Below are 18,688 nucleotides of genomic sequence, written 5' to 3'. Positions count from 1 at the left end.
AAAGAAATGGAAAACAACTCATGAAATGCTCCGGATGGGTGAAAAGAATACTCACAATCAAAACAATTATGAGAGGATGGCAGTAAGCTAGCATCATGAATCTTCGAGAGAATGGATAAGACTGAAGAGAAACTCTTCTTCGGTCTTCAAATTCTAAGAATTACGACGGGACACACCACGAAGAATTGTTGAATCGCTCCGGAATGAAGAAGAATGGAAAAGTTGAACCAACAATGAAAAGAATTTGACAGATCTTGGAGAAATACATTTGATTGATGATGATTCATTCTTACATCAAACTTCAAAAGAATTTAGGATAGCTCTGGGAAAATAAGAAGAGTCAGGTAAGATCCTGGGAAAAGACCTGTGGGTTAGGGCCCACTTAAAAGAAACACCATTGATGAATTAAAAGATAGATTGCACCGGTTGAATCAATGGCTTGAATAAGGTAACATTCTCGAAAGATCTTGAATGGCAAGACGAGCCTTCTGAGGTATCTTCAGGGCACCGGAACAATTGAATAATGAGAAGTGGATGATTATGAGGTGCAACGGCATGAGAAAACATTTGAAACGAGGAAAAGGGATATGATCAACACCAAAAGCTTGAATTGAAACCACCGGAGAAGAAAAAGAACGAAGAATGATGAACTAGAAGCTCCGTTAGAATCTTCATGAGAAACACTGGATAAGAATGGAGAGACTTCCATCGATAAAATGGATAGTTGATTAAGAAATCTGAGTCCTCGAAGAAAAAGGGTGGGTGGGTGGGAAAAACAAAGTCAACTTGGAACGGATGAAGACAACACCGTTGAGAAGAACTAGCAATAGATCTTGCGGATGTTGAGATGATCGGACCCACTTGAAGAGAGACACGCCGTTTGAAAAGAATTGACAACACAATCTCGATGATCAAGAAGGATTAGTATTCACATCGGAGTACGAGAACACCGCTTAGGAAAAGTATGGAATCAACATTTGACTTCGAAGCAACTCGAATACCACAACTTAAAACAAAAAACAAGGATTGGCTTGCAGAATAAGCCGGAACAAACATATGATAGAGATTTCGTTCGAAGTTTTCGTGGTGGGGCCTACACGGGCTCGATCATACAGCACTATCATGTACAAGGCAGTGCACATGACATACGAAGCGTCCCCGAGTCGGCATAGCCAAGGACTCTTTAAGACACAACAAGACCACTATAAAACCAACCGTGAATAGGCGGACCACTAGACGTCGAACCCCAATATCATATCATACATTTGACGGGAAGATATCCTAAGAGCTACTTGAATTCCCACTTATAAACTCCCGAAACTTCCCGGTTATGCAATCAGGTGTTGGGGATACAGGGGAAGCATAATATCTCACCCAAAACTAGCAAATCAAGGTCCGACTACGGAACCAAAATAAAAGAAGACTACCCCAAATGCTACACAGATCCCCGATCGTCCCAACTGGGCTCCACTACTGATCAACTGGAAAAATGGAACAACATAAAGAACAAAATCTTCATCGAGCTCCTCCTTGAGCTTGGCTGCGTCATCCGCACGGTTCAACGGCACCTGCAAGCTGGTTTTGGAAGTATCTGTGAGTCACGGGGACTCAGCAATCTCACACCCTCGCGATCAAGACTATTTAAGCTTATGGGTAAGGTAAAGGTATGAGGTGGAGCTGCAGCAAGCGACTAGCATATATGGTGGCTAACATACGCAAATGAGAGCGAGAAGAGAAGGAAAAAGCACGGTCGAACAACTCTGATCAAGAAGTGATCCTAGAACAACCTACGTCAAGCATTACTCCAACACCGTGTTCACTTCCCGGACTCCGCCGAGAAGAGACCATCACGGTTACACACGCGGTTGATGTATTTTAATTAAGATCCACTTCAGGTTTTCTACAACCAGACATTAACAAATTCCCATCTGCCCATAACCGCTGGCACGGCTTTCGAAAGTTCAAATCCCTGCAGGGGTGTCCCAACTTAGCCCATCACAAGCTCTCATGGTCAACGAAGGATATTCCTTCTAGCGGGAAGATCCGATCAGGCTCGGAATCCCGGTTACAAGACATTTCGACAATGGTAAAACAAGACCAGCAAGACCACCCATATGTGCCGACAAATCCCGATAGGAGCTGCACATATCTTGTTCTCAGGGCACACCGGATGAGCAAGATGTCAGGTAAGCCAGCCCAGAGTTGCCCCTGGTAGCCTCGGACATCGCTCAGTTGGACCAACACTTAGAGAAGCACTGGCCCGGGGGGGTTCAAATAAAGATGACCCTTGAGCCGGCCGACTCAAGGGAAAGAAAAGGCTAGGTGGCAAATGGTAAAACCAATGTTGGGCCTTGCTGGAGGAGTTTTATTCAAGGCGAACTGTCAAGGGGTTCCCATTATAACCCTACCGCGTAAGGAACGCAAAATCCGGGAACATAACACCGATATGACGGAAACTAGGGCGGCAAGAGTGGAAAAAAACACCAGGCATAAGACCGAGCATTCCACCCTTTACCAAGTATATAGATGCATTAATTAAATAAGAAATATTGTGATATCCCAACAAATATCCATGTTCCAAACATGGAACAAGCTCCAATCTTCACCTGCAACTAACAACGCTATAAGAGGGGCTGAGCAAAGCGGTAACATAGCCAAACAATGGTTTTCTAGGACAAGGTGGGTTAGAGGCTTGGCTTAACAATATGGGAGGCATGATAAGCAAGTGGTAGGTATCACAGCATAGGCATAGAAAAAGAGCGAGCAACTAGCAAGCAAAGATAGAAGTGATTTCGAGGGTATGGTCATCTTGCCTGAAATCCCGCAAGGAAGAAGAACGAGTCCATGAAGAAAACAAACGGGCGTAGTCGAACGGGTCCTCACGAACGCGACGTTATCGGAACCAACCCGAAGAAGCAACACCCGAAAGAAGCACACAACATAGTAAACAAACAACACATGGACATGGCATGATGCACAACCAAGTATGATGCATGTCCGGTTTAATGATACATGGCATGGCATGGCAAAGTGCAACAAACAACACTACAACTTAAGTGGAGCTCAATATGCAACGGAGTTGCATATTGAAGAAAACACCGCATGACTTATTTAGTTCTCTCGTTTATGTACCCAACAATATTAAATATTGATTAACATGGCAAGAGGGTGAAGCATAATAAAACTACCTAACTAGGCAAATTTAAATGTGGCCGGAGGCAACGAACAACAATTCCGGTAAATCCCCATATGCATATATTAAGTTTGGTACTGTTCTGCCCTAAACACAATTTTAGAGTTTTTAAACATGCAAAGTGATGCCACCATGTTAAACTAGGCATTCTTCTACCCCATTTACATATAAAGTTTATTTAAAATGGAGCTACGGTTATTTAGTTATGAATTAAAGCATTTTAACATGGCATAGGAGAAAATTTAACCAAACATCATTTTAAACATGGATGAAAGTGGCATATTATGAAACTAGACAAAATTCTAAGCAACTTTCATATTAAGTTTGTTTAATTTGGATGCACGGTTTGGGAGTTATTAAATGCATGAACAGCAGGGGGTTTCCTACAAAACTGCGGTCTCAGGTTTAATTGCTAAAATTGCAGACAAGGGAAAAAATACATTGGGACGAAACTATTCTTGGGCCAGCAGAGAGGCGTTGGGGAGCAGCTCACCCATTGGGATTCGGCCTGGTCGCTCGAGAGGCCAAGGCAGGCCGCTTAGATCTGGGTCATGGCCCAAGCGATAGGAGGAGGCCCAGGGAGCAGAAGGGGCTGGCTGGACCGGGCGACGCAGGCCCAAGCGCGTGCGAGCGGAGGAGGCACGAGAGCGAGGGGATCGTCCTCCTCTCGCACGGGAAAACAGCGGCGGCGGTTCCAGCAGTCAACATCGACATGGGATGGCAGGTCTGGTCGGGGAGGCGATTGGAGGTTGGATCTGCGGCGGTGGAGCTCGGATCCGGGGCACCTGGCCGGATCTGGCCGGAGCAGGCTGACGGTGAGGCAGAGCGCCAGATGAACGACGGTGGGGCGTGTTGTTACCTGCGGGAGAGAAAGAGAGAGCTAGTGAGGTGAGAGGAATCGGAAAGCCAAGAAAGGGAGAAAAAGGGTGCGAGGCAGGGGACCTGCTGGGTTCACCAGCGATGTTCACTGAAGGCGGCGGGGTTTGGCGAAGACGAAGGAACGGTGGGGCGTCGGGGAAGCTCGGGATCTGGCTCCTCCCGATCCAGGTCGAGCGGAGCAGGGGTGCGCGGGCTCGTGCGCGAGTGGCTCGGCCGTGTGGACCTAGGCGGTGTTCGGGCAGACGGGTGGATCGAGGAGGGGATGGATTGGATCGGCTTGGTGGTTGGGCACTGAAATCAAGGAGACTGGCGGCAGGGATGGATTGGATGGGACAGGATCCCTAATTCCTAGGGTTGCCCATAATATACGTTGGTGGGTTAGGTTAGGGGCTAACGGAACCCTCCGATCGTAAAAGGACGATCGCGGATAAAATAGCTAGGGAGTCCAAATAAGAAAACAGAGACGTTTTGTAGATGTATGGGGATGATCCGGGCACAACGGTAGCGACTGTCCGGGTCGGGTCCGGGACAACTTACGGACGCGCGCGCGAGGAGGGCCGCGGGCTGACGAGAGAGGTTAGGTTGGACCTGGCGGTAGGTCGTGGGCTGTGTAGATGGTCTCGAGCTAAGAGAAGAGAAGAGAGGGAGGCCCGACGACTATTTCCGGAGACCGAAAACGTCCGACGTTAGACCGGCTATACTGTCGCTATAGTTAAACGTTGGGGCGTCAAACGAACTCCGATTGTGATGAAACTTGGCAGGCAGTCTACCTACACTATAACAAGACCACACGTCAACTCTCATCCCATTCAGAGAACATTTCCCGGCCACTTATAAAATAATAATTAGGACATACCGCAGGCGCGGGCGAGTGTGTCTGGGCTCAGAACGGACAACGGACGGAACGAGGAGACCGGGACAGATGCAAGTTTTCGAAAACATGCAGATGCAATGCGGATGATGACATGATAAGATGCAACACGCAAGCAGATGACATGACAACGACATCGAATAACTGGAAGACACCTGGCGCAACGGTCTCGGGGCATTACAGATTCCTCCAAGTTCACCTTGACTGTTACATCAAGGGTGATTCCTCGGATACCCCCTTGGTGTTGCGAACACATGTTTACTTTGAACTTACCCCCAAAACCATGTTAAAGATGGGTCAGTCACGAGGGGTACCCGCGAGAGTTACTGTTTTTGCGGGACTGGACGGACACGCGGTAACACTCTGGTAGAGGTGCATCTGAGTTCCCGATAGTCTCTTGTGAGTCGGGTTGACCCGTGAGTGATGTGCAGCCAGGTTGACCTGGAGGGAACCCATGAGATAACTATGCTGCACAGCTGGGCATTCTTAGCTCTTGCCGTAAGTCCGTGAGACCGGGCATTGGGACCACAAATAGTGGATCACTGATCATCTCTGCATGCTCCCTAGACACTAACGGTTTGGATCTATGATCCAAGTAGGCCTATGGACTTTTCGCACTCACCACCACGTAGGAATAAGTATGGGTACTCGACGTCAAACGATTCTCCGAAATCTCTTCGAACATCAGCGAGTGAGTGGCACACACCTGTGTGGTCCGCGTAAGCACTTGCTTTGTATAAAGTGGTAGCCAGGATAGATCCTGGCCGTCTATGCAATGCGCATGAGTGCAAAGGGCGATGGGCCCAAGACCCCTGAGTGCTAAGGATGTAGACCGGCGTGTTGGCATCTCTGTTGAGCCTAGGTAGGACTATGGTGTGTTGATCAGCCGAGGCCGGGCATGACCCAGGAAACTGTGTTCGGTTGGAGTTAATCGAGTGTGTTGGGTAAATTTGTTCACCCCTGCAGGGAAGTTAATCTATTCGAATAGTCGTGTCCATGATAACAGACGCTCGGAGTTGTATCCTGATCTATAGAACCAGAAGTGGATGCTTGATATGATAAATGGATATGATGGCTCCGGGATTTCTTTCTTGTTGGAGTCGAGAAACGATATCTGGGCGTTACTACAAATAATTGTTTCATTATATATACTAATCTGCACTATTCTAATGTTGCAAGATGCTTCGAGATTCTAGTATTATATAGGTTAGGCTTTCCCTTCTCTCCTAGCATTTTTGCAATCCAGTCCAAAGATATAGCCCCATTCTTTTGATACTGATGCATACTTAGTATAGATCTGATGAAAGTCTTGCGAGTACTTTGGATGAGTACTCGCGGTTGCTTTGCTACCTCTTTCCCCCCATATTTGATTGCTATGATCAGATGACGGACCCCAGGAGCCAGATGCGACCACCGACGATTACTACTACCCCGGTGGAGTCTTCTACTATGTGGAGACCGCCAATGACCAGGGGTAGTTAGGAGGCTCCTAGGAAGGAGGCCTTGTCTTTTCGATCCATGTCATTGTCCGAGAACATGGTCACCTATGGGGCCATGAGCCCTTTGTGGTTCGACAAGGGGGTATTCACATTGCACAAAGAGCGGAAGCCATGAGGCAGCGTGTCGGGGATATACCCCGCGGTGTAACCCGACCGGACATGGCGACTCACTGGTGACCTGTCTTGATCCGGCGACCGACTAGTGACCCGCCTAAAGTTGGCGGCTCATTGGTGACCCGACAGGGCGGGTCAGAGGAGCGACAAGACTCGCTGGCCCAGCAGGCGGCTCATGGAAGGCCGACTCATGTTTTGGTGGGCCGGTTTCAGGCATAAGGAATATTCTCTTGCAAAGGAAGCAATATCAGTATTCCACTTGTAATAGAGTAGTCCTAGTCCTACTAGGACTCCACATGTAACCCGCCCCTCCAACTTATATAAGGAGGGACAGGGCACCCCAAGAGGGACAAGTTCCACGAGTTGGACAGATTAGGGTTAGACAAACAAGTCTATAGCTCTCGAGATAGAGCACCCTTGTAATCATGTTCATCATCATCAATATCAATGAAGAAGGATGTAGGCTTTTACCTCCACCGTGAGGGACCGAACCTGGGTAAAACCTTGCGTCTCTCGATTCCAACCAACCCCTTCAAGCTACTACATGGATGGGTTGGCCTCATGATTAAGTCCTGACATGAAGGACACCTGCCGTGAAAATTCCACGACAGTTGGCGCCCACCATGGGGCTTACGCACGGTGGTGTTGAGTTCTTGAAGGGATCTCTCTCAAGAATCGAGAAATTCACGATTGAATCGAATGAAAAAGAGTCGGCACGGAGCAATCGCATGAGCTACCGGACAACCACACGGAGAGCTGGCAATTTTTTTAGAATTATGGCTAAACTTTGGAGCTGACAGATACAGAGATGAAGAGATTTTAGGGTATATGTGCGCCGCCCCATGCGTGGCTCGGTGACTCGCCGAATCCAAAGACTGATCAATATCTGCTGCAGCAACCGCTGTACAAACCGAGACGACGTCTACTTCATCGAGTCATATTTGTCCTGGTCGGATTCTTGGTTAAGGCTACCCACTGAATAAACAAAAAACAACAAATAGTGACAGGATTAACTCCCGAGAGGATTGAATCACTGCTGCTACGATCAAGGAAATCACAACCAAGTATTCCCTCCGTTTCTTTTTGCTCCGCATATAAGATTTGGTCAAAGTCAAACTACACAAAGTTTGACCAAATTTATATAAAAAATGTGAACATCTACAATATTAAAACTATATAGTATGAAAATACATTTTGTGGTGCATCTGATAATATTGATTTCATACTGTCAATGTTTATATTTTTTATTATAAAGTTAGTCAAACTTTACAAAGCTTGACTTTGACGAAACCTTGTATGCACACTAAAAAGAAACGGAGGGAGTACTAGTAGTTGCATGTTTTATGAGATCTGTTTGACTTTTGAATAGCACTACAAGCTAATCCTAGTACGTGAGCTGTAATCAGAGCAAGTTTGGATGGATCAACTCGTATTGATCACGTGAAGACACGAGAAATGTCAAGGGGAGATTCCAGTGTAACATTATTGAATAAGCTGGCGGTTTTCTTCGCCATGGCTGTAATCTCACCTTCATTGCGATGAGTCGCCTACGCCAAATCACTCGCCGAAATCCCTCAACCGCGGGCTCGCCAGGGCACCACTGAGCTGCAAAACCACATCGCCGGTTAGCCGCCTCCGCCTCCGCCTTGCTGAATCCGAGTGCTACCTCAATACGCCCGCGGGGAGCACCCCAGCCTCTGCTGAAGTCGTCCATGCCAGCGGGCCATTTTCTCTATCATGGTGTGAGCCATCTCAAAGCTGCCTCTCCGTATTGAGCCACCGCCGGAGAGCCGCCCTGCCTCAAGCCGTACCCACTCAGATTCGCCTTCGCCACCCATGCTCAGACTTTCCTTTGCCACTCCGAGACGTCGCTGCCATGTTCCGAAACAGCCACGCCCAATTCCGAGTCTATTTGCTTCAGCCACCTCGCCAAGTGGCCCCAACTCATCGAGTTGCCCGACCTCTCCTTGATCGACCGTCGTTGTCGCGCGTCGTCGAGCCGCCTAAAATTGCCGCCATGGCTTCACGAAAGACCCGGTCCCTACTGAGTCCACAACCGCTGCCAAGGCCATTCTGGCGAGCCGCCCTACCGGCCGATTCCAAACTATGAGCCACTTTGCCCCGACCTCTGCTACTGTTGAGCCGTCATGACCGCCCGGTGACCTTTCCTACTGCGAGCCGGTCCTGCTGGAGTTTGCTTCTGTCTCTACCATGTGTCACTGCAAACGCCATCTCTACAGCTGGTGTTGCCGCTTGCAACCGCGATCTCAGCAGTAGTAGAAACGAGTTAGCATGTTGTTGGATGTTACTCAAAATACTACGGATGGTTTGATTAGAAACATGTTGGAGAAAAACATCAAGCAGTTTCAGGACCTTCTTTGTGGTTGCCTATTGACTATTATTCAGAGATTGGGAGAGATGGAGTCAACAAAGTTTGCCTTTCTTAGAGTATACAGTCAGAAGATCTGGTTCCATGTTTGTTATCGACGCACTCACATATACAGTCTGTTTGAACTTTCTGTAGTTCTGTCGGTATTTGGGACTCCAAAATTTGAAGAGTGTAAGGTGTGTGCCATTATGCTGGGAGTTGTGGGTGTCTTGTGTGAGGAACTGGAGGACAAATTTTGCCCTACTATGATGGCATCAACACTCGGATCCTGAAGGATATATCCATCAGTCAGTTGGACAAACCTGCATGCTTGGGGGTATTGAACTAGTGATTGGAAAGAATTTTGAGAAATATTTGATCTTTGCCCATGGTGCCAAAGGTGGCAGATTTGTCGATGCACACAACTGCAACTGATGAAGAAGTATTTGTCTACACCAATCAACCAAGAAAGGGAATTTTGAAGGCCTATTTTTTGTGGCTCGATCGCCATTGAAATTATTTGACGGTATTCACAGACGCTATATATGGATCATCTATCGTTCGTGTTGGGGAACATAGCAGAAATTCAAAATTTTCCTACGTGTCACCAAGATCTCTCTATGGAGAGACTAGCAACGAGGGGAAGGAGAGTGCATCTACATACCCTTGTAGATCGCTAAGCGGAAGCGTTCAAGTGAACGGGGTTGATGGAGTCGTACTCGTCGTGATCCAAATCACCGATGACCAAGTGCCGAATGGACGGTACCTCCGCGTTCAACACACGTACAGCCCGGTGACGTCTCCCATGCCTTGATCCAGCAAGGAAAGAGGGAGAGGTTGAGGAAGACTCCATCCAGCAGCAGCACAACGGCGTGGTGGTGATGGAGGAGCGTGGCAATCCTGCAGGGCTTCGCCAAGCACCGCGAGATATGAGGAGAAAGAGAGGGAGGGCTGCACCAACAGGCAGAGATCAGATCGCGTGTTATGGGCAGCCCCAGGCCTCACTATATATAGGGGAGAGGGAGGAGGGTGCGCCCCCTCTAGGGTTCCCACCCCTAGGGGGGCGGCAGCCCTAGATGGGAAAGGGGAGGCGGCCAAGAGGGGGAGAGAGGGGGCGCCCCCTAGGGTGGGCCTTAGGCCCATCTAAGCCTAGGGTTTCCCCTCTCTCCTCCTTTGCTGCGCCTTGGGCCTTGTGGGAGGCGCACCAGCCCACTTAGGGGCTGGTCCCTCACCACCCTTGGCCCATGCAAGCCTCCGGGGCATGTGGCCCCACTTGGTGGACCCCCGGGACCCTCCCGGTGGTCCCGGTACGTTACCGATAAACCCCGAAACTCTTCCGGTGACCAAAACAGGACTTCCCATATATAAATCTTTACCTCCGGACCATTCCGGAACTCCTCGTGACGTCCGGGATCTCATCCGGGACTCCGAACAACATTCGGTAACCACATACAAACTTCCTTTATAACCCTAGCGTCATCGAACTTAAGTGTGTAGACCCTACGGGTTCGGGAACCATGCAGACATGACCGAGACACCTCTCCGGCCAATAACCAACAGCGGGATCTGGATACCCATGTTGGCTCCCACATGTTCCACGATGATCTCATCGGATGAACCACGATGTCAAGGACTTAATCAATCCCGTATACAATTCCCTTTGTCTAGCGGTATTGTACTTGCCCGAGATTCGATCGTCGGTATCCCTATACCTTGTTCAATCTCGTTACCGGCAAGTCTCTTTACTCGTTCCGTAACACATCATCCCGTGATCAACTCCTTGATCACATTGTGCACATTATGATGATGTCCTACCGAGTGGGCCCAGAGATACCTCTCCGCTTACACGGAGTGACAAATCCCAGTCTCGATTCGTGCCAACCCAACAGACACTTTCGGAGATACCTGTAGTGCACCTTTATAGTCACCCAGTTACGTTGTGACGTTTGGTACACCCAAAGCATTCCTACGGTATCCGGGAGTTGCACAATCTCATGGTCTAAGGAAATGATACTTGACATTAGAAAAGCTTTAGCATACGAACTACACGATCTTTGTGCTAGGCTTAGGATTGGGTCTTGTCCATCACATCATTCTCCTAATGATGTGATCCCGTTATCAATGACATCCAATGTCCATGGTCAGGAAACCGTAACCATCTATTGATCAACGAGCTAGTCAACTAGAGGCTTACTAGGGACATGGTGTTGTCTATGTATCCACACATGTATCTGAGTTTCCTATCAATACAATTATAGCATGGATAATAAACGATTATCATGAACAAGGAAATATAATAATAACTAATTTATTATTGCCTCTAGGGCATATTTCCAACAGTCTCCCACTTGCACTAGAGTCAATAATCTAGTTCACATCGCCATGTGATTAACACTCACAGGTCACATCGCCATGTAACCAACATCCAAAGAGTTTACTAGAGTCAATAATCTAGTTCACATCACTATGTGATTAACACTCAATGAGTTCTGGGTTTGATCATGTTGCTTGTGAGAGAGGTTTTAGTCAACGGGTCTGAACCTTTCAGATCCGTGTGTGCTTTACAAATCTTTATGTCATCTCCTAGATGCAGCTACCACGCTCTATTTGGAGCCATTTCAAATAACTGTTCTACTTGGAGTTATTCTAAATTGTTGCTCCATTATACGTATCCGGTATCTCTACTCAGAGCTATCCGGATAGGTGTTAAGCTTGCATCGTCGTAACTCTTTACGTCGAACTCTTTATCACCTCCATAACCGAGAAAATTCCTTAGTCCACTAGTTGCTAAGGATAACTTTGACCGCTGTACTGTGATCCATTCCTGGATCACTCTTGTACCCCTTGACTGACTCATGGCAAGGCACACTTCAGGTGCGGTACACAGCATAGCATACTGTAGAGCCTATGTCTTAAGCATAGGGAACGACCTTCGTCCTTTCTCTCTATTCTGCCGTGGTCGAGCTTTAAGTCTTAACTTCATACCTTACAACCCAGGCAAGAACTCCTTCTTTGACTGATCCATCTTGAACACCTTCAAGATCATGTCAAGGCATGTGCTCATTTGAAAGTACCATTAAGCGTTTTGATCTATCCTTATAGATCTCGATGCTCAATGTTCAAGTAGCTTAATCCAGGCTTTCCATTGAAAAACACTTTTCAAATAACCCTATATGCTTTCCAGAAATTCTACGTCATTTCTGATCATCAATATGTCAACAACATATACTCATCAGAAATTCTATAGTGCTCCCACTCACTTCCTTGGAAATACAAGTTTCTCATAAACTTTGTATAAACCCAAAATCTTTGATCATCTCATCAAAGCGTACATTCCAACTCCGAGATGCTTACTCCAGTCCTTAGAAGGATTGCTGGAGCTTTGCATACTTATTAGCATCTTTCAGGATTGACAAAACCTTCCGGTTGTATCACATACAACCTTTCCTCAAGAAAATCGTCGAGGAAACAATGTTTCGACATCCTATCTGCAAGATTTCATAAATAATGCAGTAATCGCTAATATAATTCCAACAGACTCTTAGCATCGCTACGAGTGAGAAAGTCTCATTGTAGTCAACTCCTTACTTGTCGGGAAATATCTTAACAACAAGTCGAGCTTTCTTAATGGTGACATTTACCATCATTGTCCGTCTTCCTTTTAAAATCCATCTGTACTCAACAGCCTTACGACCATCGAGCCATTCTGCCAAAGTCTACACTTTGTTTTCATACATGGATCCTCTCTTAGATTTTTATGGCCTCAGCCATTTATCGGAATCCAGGCCCACCATCGCTTCTCCATAGCTCATAGGTTCATTGTTGTCTAGCAACATGACTTCCAAGACAGGATTACGTACCACGCATCCTTGTCATCCCACGAGGTTTGGTAGTGACTTGATCTGAAGTTTCATGATCACTATCATAAGCTTCCACTTCAATTGGTGTAGGTGCCACAGGAACAACTCCCTGTGCCCTGCCACACACTAGTTGAAGAGACGGTTCAATAACCTCATCAAGTCTCCACCATCCTCCCACTCAATTCTTTCGAGAGAAACTTTTCCTCGAGAAAGGACCCGATTCTAGAAACAATCCCTTATTGCTTTCGGATCTGAGACAGGAGGTATACCCAACTGTTTTGGGTGTCCTATGAAGATGCATTTATCCGCTTTGGGTTCGAGCTTATCAGCCTGAAACTTTTTCACATAAGCGTCGCAGCCCCAAACTTCTAAGAAATGACAGCTTAGGTTTCTCTAAACCATAGTTCATACGGTGTCATCTCATCGGAATTACGTGGTGCCCTATTTAAAGTGAATGTGGTTGTCTCTAATGCCTAACCCATAAACTATCGTGGTAATTCGATAAGAGACATCATGGTATGCATCATATCCAATAGGGTGCAGTTATAATGTTCGGACACACCATCACACTATGGTGTTCCAGGCTGTATTAGTTGTGAAACAATTTCCACAATGTCTTAATTCTGTGCCAAACTCGTAATTCAGATATTCATCTCTATGACCATATCATAGATCTTCTATCCTCTTGTCACGACGATCTTTCAACTTCACCCTGAAATTACTTGAACCTTTCAATAATTCAGACTCGTGATTCATCAAGTAAATATACTCAACATCTACTCAAATCATCTGTGAAGTAAGAACATAATGATATCCACTACATGCCTCAGCACTCATTGGACTGCACACATCAAAATGTATTACTTCCAACAAGTTGCTTTCTAGTTCCATTTTACTGAAAACGAGGCTTTCATTCATCTTGCCCATGTGGTATGATTTGCATGTCTCAAGTGATTCAAAATCAAGTGAGTCCAAACGGTCCATTTGCATGGAGTTTCTTCATGCATATACACCAATAGACATGGTTCGCATGTCTCAAACTTTTCAAAAACGAGTGAGCCCAAAGATCCATCAACATGGAGCTTCTTCATGCGTTTTATACCGATATGACTTACGTGGCAGTGCCACAAGTAGGTGGTACTATCACTACTATCTTTTGGCATGAACATGTGTATCACTACGATCGAGATTCAATAAACCATTCATTTTAGGTGTAAGACCATCGAAGGTATTATTCAAATAAATAGAGTAACCATTATTCTCCTTAAATGAATAACCGTATTGCGATAGACATAATCCAATCATGTCTATGCTCAACGCAAACACCAATCTCGATGGTAGAGGGAGCGTACGATATTTGATCAACCTTGAAAATACTTCCAACACATATCGTCATCTCACCTTTAGCTAGTCTCCGTTTATTCCGTAGCTTTTATTTCGAGTTACTAACACTTAGCAACCGAACCGGTATCTAATACCCTGGTGCTACTAGGAGTACTAGTAAAGTACACATCAACACAATGTATATCCAATATACTTCTATCGACCTTGCCAGCCTTCTCATCTACCAAGTATCTAGGGTAATTCTGCTCCAGTGGCTGTTCCCCTTATTACAGAAGCACTTAGTCTCGGGTTTGGGTTCAACCTTGGGTTTCTTCACTAGAGCAGCAGCTGAATTGCCGTTTCATGAAGTATCCCTTCGTGCCCTTGCCCTTCTTGAAACTAGTGGTTTCACCAACCATCAACAATTGATGCTCCTTCTTGATTTCTACTTTTGTGGTGTCAAACATCGCGAATATCTCAAGGATCATCATATATGTCCCTGATATATTATAGTTCATCACGAAGCTCTAGCAGCTTGGTGGTAATGACTTCGGAGAACCATCACTATTTCATCTGGAAGATCAACTCCCACTCGATTCAAGCGATTGTTGTACTCAGACAATCTGAGCACAAGCACAACAATTGAGCTTTTCTCCTTAGTTTGTAGGCTAAGAAAATCATCGGAGGTCTTATACCTCTTGACGTGGGCACGAGCCTGAAATCCCAATTTCAGCCCTCGAAACATCTCATATGTTTCGCGACGTTTTAAAACGTCTTCGGTGCCTCAACTCTAAACCGTTTAACTGAACTATCACGTAGTTATCAAAATGTGTATGTCAGATGTTCGCAACATCCACAGACGACGTTCGAGGTTCAGCACACTGAGCAGTGCATTAAGGACATAAGCCTTCTATGAAGCAATGAGGACAATCCTCAGTTTACGGACCTAGTCCGCATAATTGCTACTACCAACTTTCAACTAAATTTTCTCTAGGAACATATCTAAACAGTAGAACTAAAACGCGAGCTACGACATAATTTGCGAAGACCTTCTGACTATGTTCAAGATAATTAAGTTCATCTTATGAACTCCCACTCAGATAGACATCCCTCTAGTCATCTAAGTGATTACATGATCCGAGTCAACTAGGCCGTGTCCGATCATCACGTGAGACGGACTAGTCATCATCGGTGAACATCTTCATGTTGATCGTATCTACCATACGACTCATGCTCGACCTTTCGGTCTCTTGTGTTCCGAGGCCATGTCTGTACATGCTAGGCTCGTCAAGTTAACCCTAAGTGTTTTGCATGTGTAAAACTGTCTTACACCCGTTGTATGTGAACGTAAGGATCTATCACACCCGATCATCACGTGGTGCTTCGAAACGACGAACTTTAGCAACGGTGCACAGTTAGGGGAGAACACATTCTTGAAATTGTAATGAGGGATCATCTTATTTACTACCGTCGTTCTAAGCAAATAAGATGTATAAACATGATAAACATCACATGCAATCAAATAATAGTGACATGATATGGCCAATATCATATAGCTCCTTTGATCTCCATCTTGGGGCTCCATGATCATCTTGTCACCGGCATGACACCATGATCTCCATCATCATGATCTCCATCATCGTGTCTTCTTGAAGTTGTCTCGTCATCTATTACTTCTACTACTATGGCTAACGCTTTAGCAATAAAGTAAAGTAATTACATGACGTTTAAGTTGACACGCAGGTCATAAATAAATAAAGACAACTCCTATGGCTCCTGCCGGTTGTCATACTCATCGACATGCAAGTCGTGATACCTATTACAAGAACATGATCAATCTCATACATCACATATATCATTCATCACATCCTTTTGGCCATATCACATCACATAGAATACCCTGCAAAAACAAGTTAGACGTCCTCTAATTGTTGTTTGCATGTTTTACGTGGCTGCTATGGGTTTCTAGCAAGAACGTTTCTTACCTACGCAAAACCACAACGTGATATGCAAATTGCTATTTACCCTTCATAAGGACCCTTTTCATCGAATCCGATCTGACTAAAGCGGGAGAGACAGACACCCGCCAGCCACCTTATGCAACTAGTGCATGTTTGTCGGTGGAACCAGTCTCACGTAAGCATACGTGTAAGGTTGGTCCGGGCCGCTTCATCCCACGATGCCGCCGAATCAAGATAAGACTAGTAACGGCAAGCATATTGAACAAAATCAACGCCCACAACTTCTTTGTGTTCTACTCGTGCATAGAATCTACGCATAGACCTAGCTCATGATGCCACTGTTGGGGGACGTAGCATAAATTCAAAATTTTCCTACGTGTCACCAAGATCTGTCTATGGAGAGACTAGCAACGAGGGGAAGGAGAGTGCATCTACATACCCTTGTAGATCGCTAAGCGGAAGCGTTCAAGTGAACGGGGTTGATGGAGTCGTACTCGTCGTGATCCAAATCACCGATGACCAAGTGCCGAATGGACGGTACCTCCGCGTTCAACACACGTACAGCCCGGTGACGTCTCCCATGCCTTGATCCAGCAAGGAGAGAGGGAGAGGTTGAGGAAGACTCCATCCAGCAGCAGCACAACGGCGTGGTGGTGATGGAGGAGCGTGGCAATCCTGCAGGGCTTCGCCAAGCACCGCGAGATATGAGGAGAAAGAGAGGGAGGGCTGCACCAACAGGCAGAGATCAGATCGCGTGTTATGGGCAGCCCCAGGCCTCACTATATATAGGGGAGAGGGAGGAGGGTGCGCCCCCTCTAGGGTTCCCACCCCTAGGGGGGCGGCAGCCCTAGATGGGAAAGGGGAGGCGGCCAAGAGGGGGAGAGAGGGGGCGCCCCCTAGGGTGGGCCTTAGGCCCATCTAAGCCTAGGGTTTCCCCTCTCTCCTCCTTTGCTGCGCCTTGGGCCTTGTGGGAGGCGCACCAGCCCACTTAGGGGCTGGTCCCTCACCACCCTTGGCCCATGCAAGCCTCCGGGGCATGTGGCCCCACTTGGTGGACCCCCGGGACCCTCCCGGTGGTCCCGGTACGTTACCGATAAACCCCGAAACTCTTCCGGTGACCAAAACAGGACTTCCCATATATAAATCTTTACCTCCGGACCATTCCGGAACTCCTCGTGACGTCCGGGATCTCATCCGGGACTCCGAACAACATTCGGTAACCACATACAAACTTCCTTTATAACCCTAGCGTCATCGAACTTTAAGTGTGTAGACCCTACGGGTTCGGGAACCATGCAGACATGACCGAGACACCTCTCCGGCCAATAACCAACAGCGGGATCTGGATACCCATGTTGGCTCCCACATGTTCCACGATGATCTCATCGGATGAACCACGATGTCAAGGACTTAATCAATCCCGTATACAATTCCCTTTGTCTAGCGGTATTGTACTTGCCCGAGATTCGATCGTCGGTATCCCTATACCTTGTTCAATCTCGTTACCGGCAAGTCTCTTTACTCGTTCCGTAACACATCATCCCGTGATCAACTCCTTGATCACATTGTGCACATTATGATGATGTCCTACCGAGTGGGCCCAGAGATACCTCTCCGCTTACACGGAGTGACAAATCCCAGTCTCGATTCGTGCCAACCCAACAGACACTTTCGGAGATACCTGTAGTGCACCTTTATAGTCACCCGGTTACGTTGTGACGTTTGGTACACCCAAATCATTCCTACGGTATCCGGGAGTTGCACAATCTCATGGTCTAAGGAAATAATACTTGACATTAGAAAAGCTTTAGCATACGAACTGCACGATCTTTGTGATAGGCTTAGGATTGGGTCTTGTCCATCACATCATTCTCCTAATGATGTGATCCCGTTATCAATGACATCCAATGTCCATGGTCAGGAAACCGTAACCATCTATTGATCAACGAGCTAGTCAACTAGAGGCTTACTAGGGACATGGTGTTGTCTATGTATCCACACATGTATCTGAGTTTCCTATCAATACAATTATAGCATGGATAATAAACGATTATCATGAACAAGGAAATATAATAATAACTAATTTATTATTGCCTCTAGGGCATATTTCCAACAGTTCGGACGGATCATCTATCTATGTAGGACAAGTTTTCTACTGCAAATGTCACCATCATGTCACGGAGTTTATTAAATAACTCATACCGGAAGTGTGCAATGAGTGTTGCGAAGATTGTCAATTCGCTTCAAGCTTCTGGTTTCCATAAATTCCCATGTTCCGCTGTTTAACTATATACCGTTTTATATCACGGTCAAGTATGAGGAATCTCAAGCCAGCTCCTTGAGTCGTCTTGAGACTCGGGGGCTACGATGACATGACTTAACAAATTTTGCCAGTCTCAGCAAATTCAAGAACCTCGATTGGAGGGAAAGATAACCGGTCCCGGAGGCTACTACCATATTGATGAAAATTTAAAAACCGTTAGAAAATTTCTGGCTTAAACTGAAGGATTCCGGTTTAAAATCCGGCTCAAGGGAAATCTGTCTCTCATAAAGCTTTGAAGCTCTGAATATCCGGTTTAAATTCCGTCTCAAAAAGAATCCATCTCTCGCAAGTTCGAGT

This window comes from Triticum aestivum, chromosome 4A (genome assembly GCF_018294505.1).
Source record: "Triticum aestivum cultivar Chinese Spring chromosome 4A, IWGSC CS RefSeq v2.1, whole genome shotgun sequence".
Classification (NCBI taxonomy): Eukaryota; Viridiplantae; Streptophyta; class Magnoliopsida; order Poales; family Poaceae; genus Triticum; species Triticum aestivum.
Note: the sequence above shows the minus strand (reverse complement) of the source record.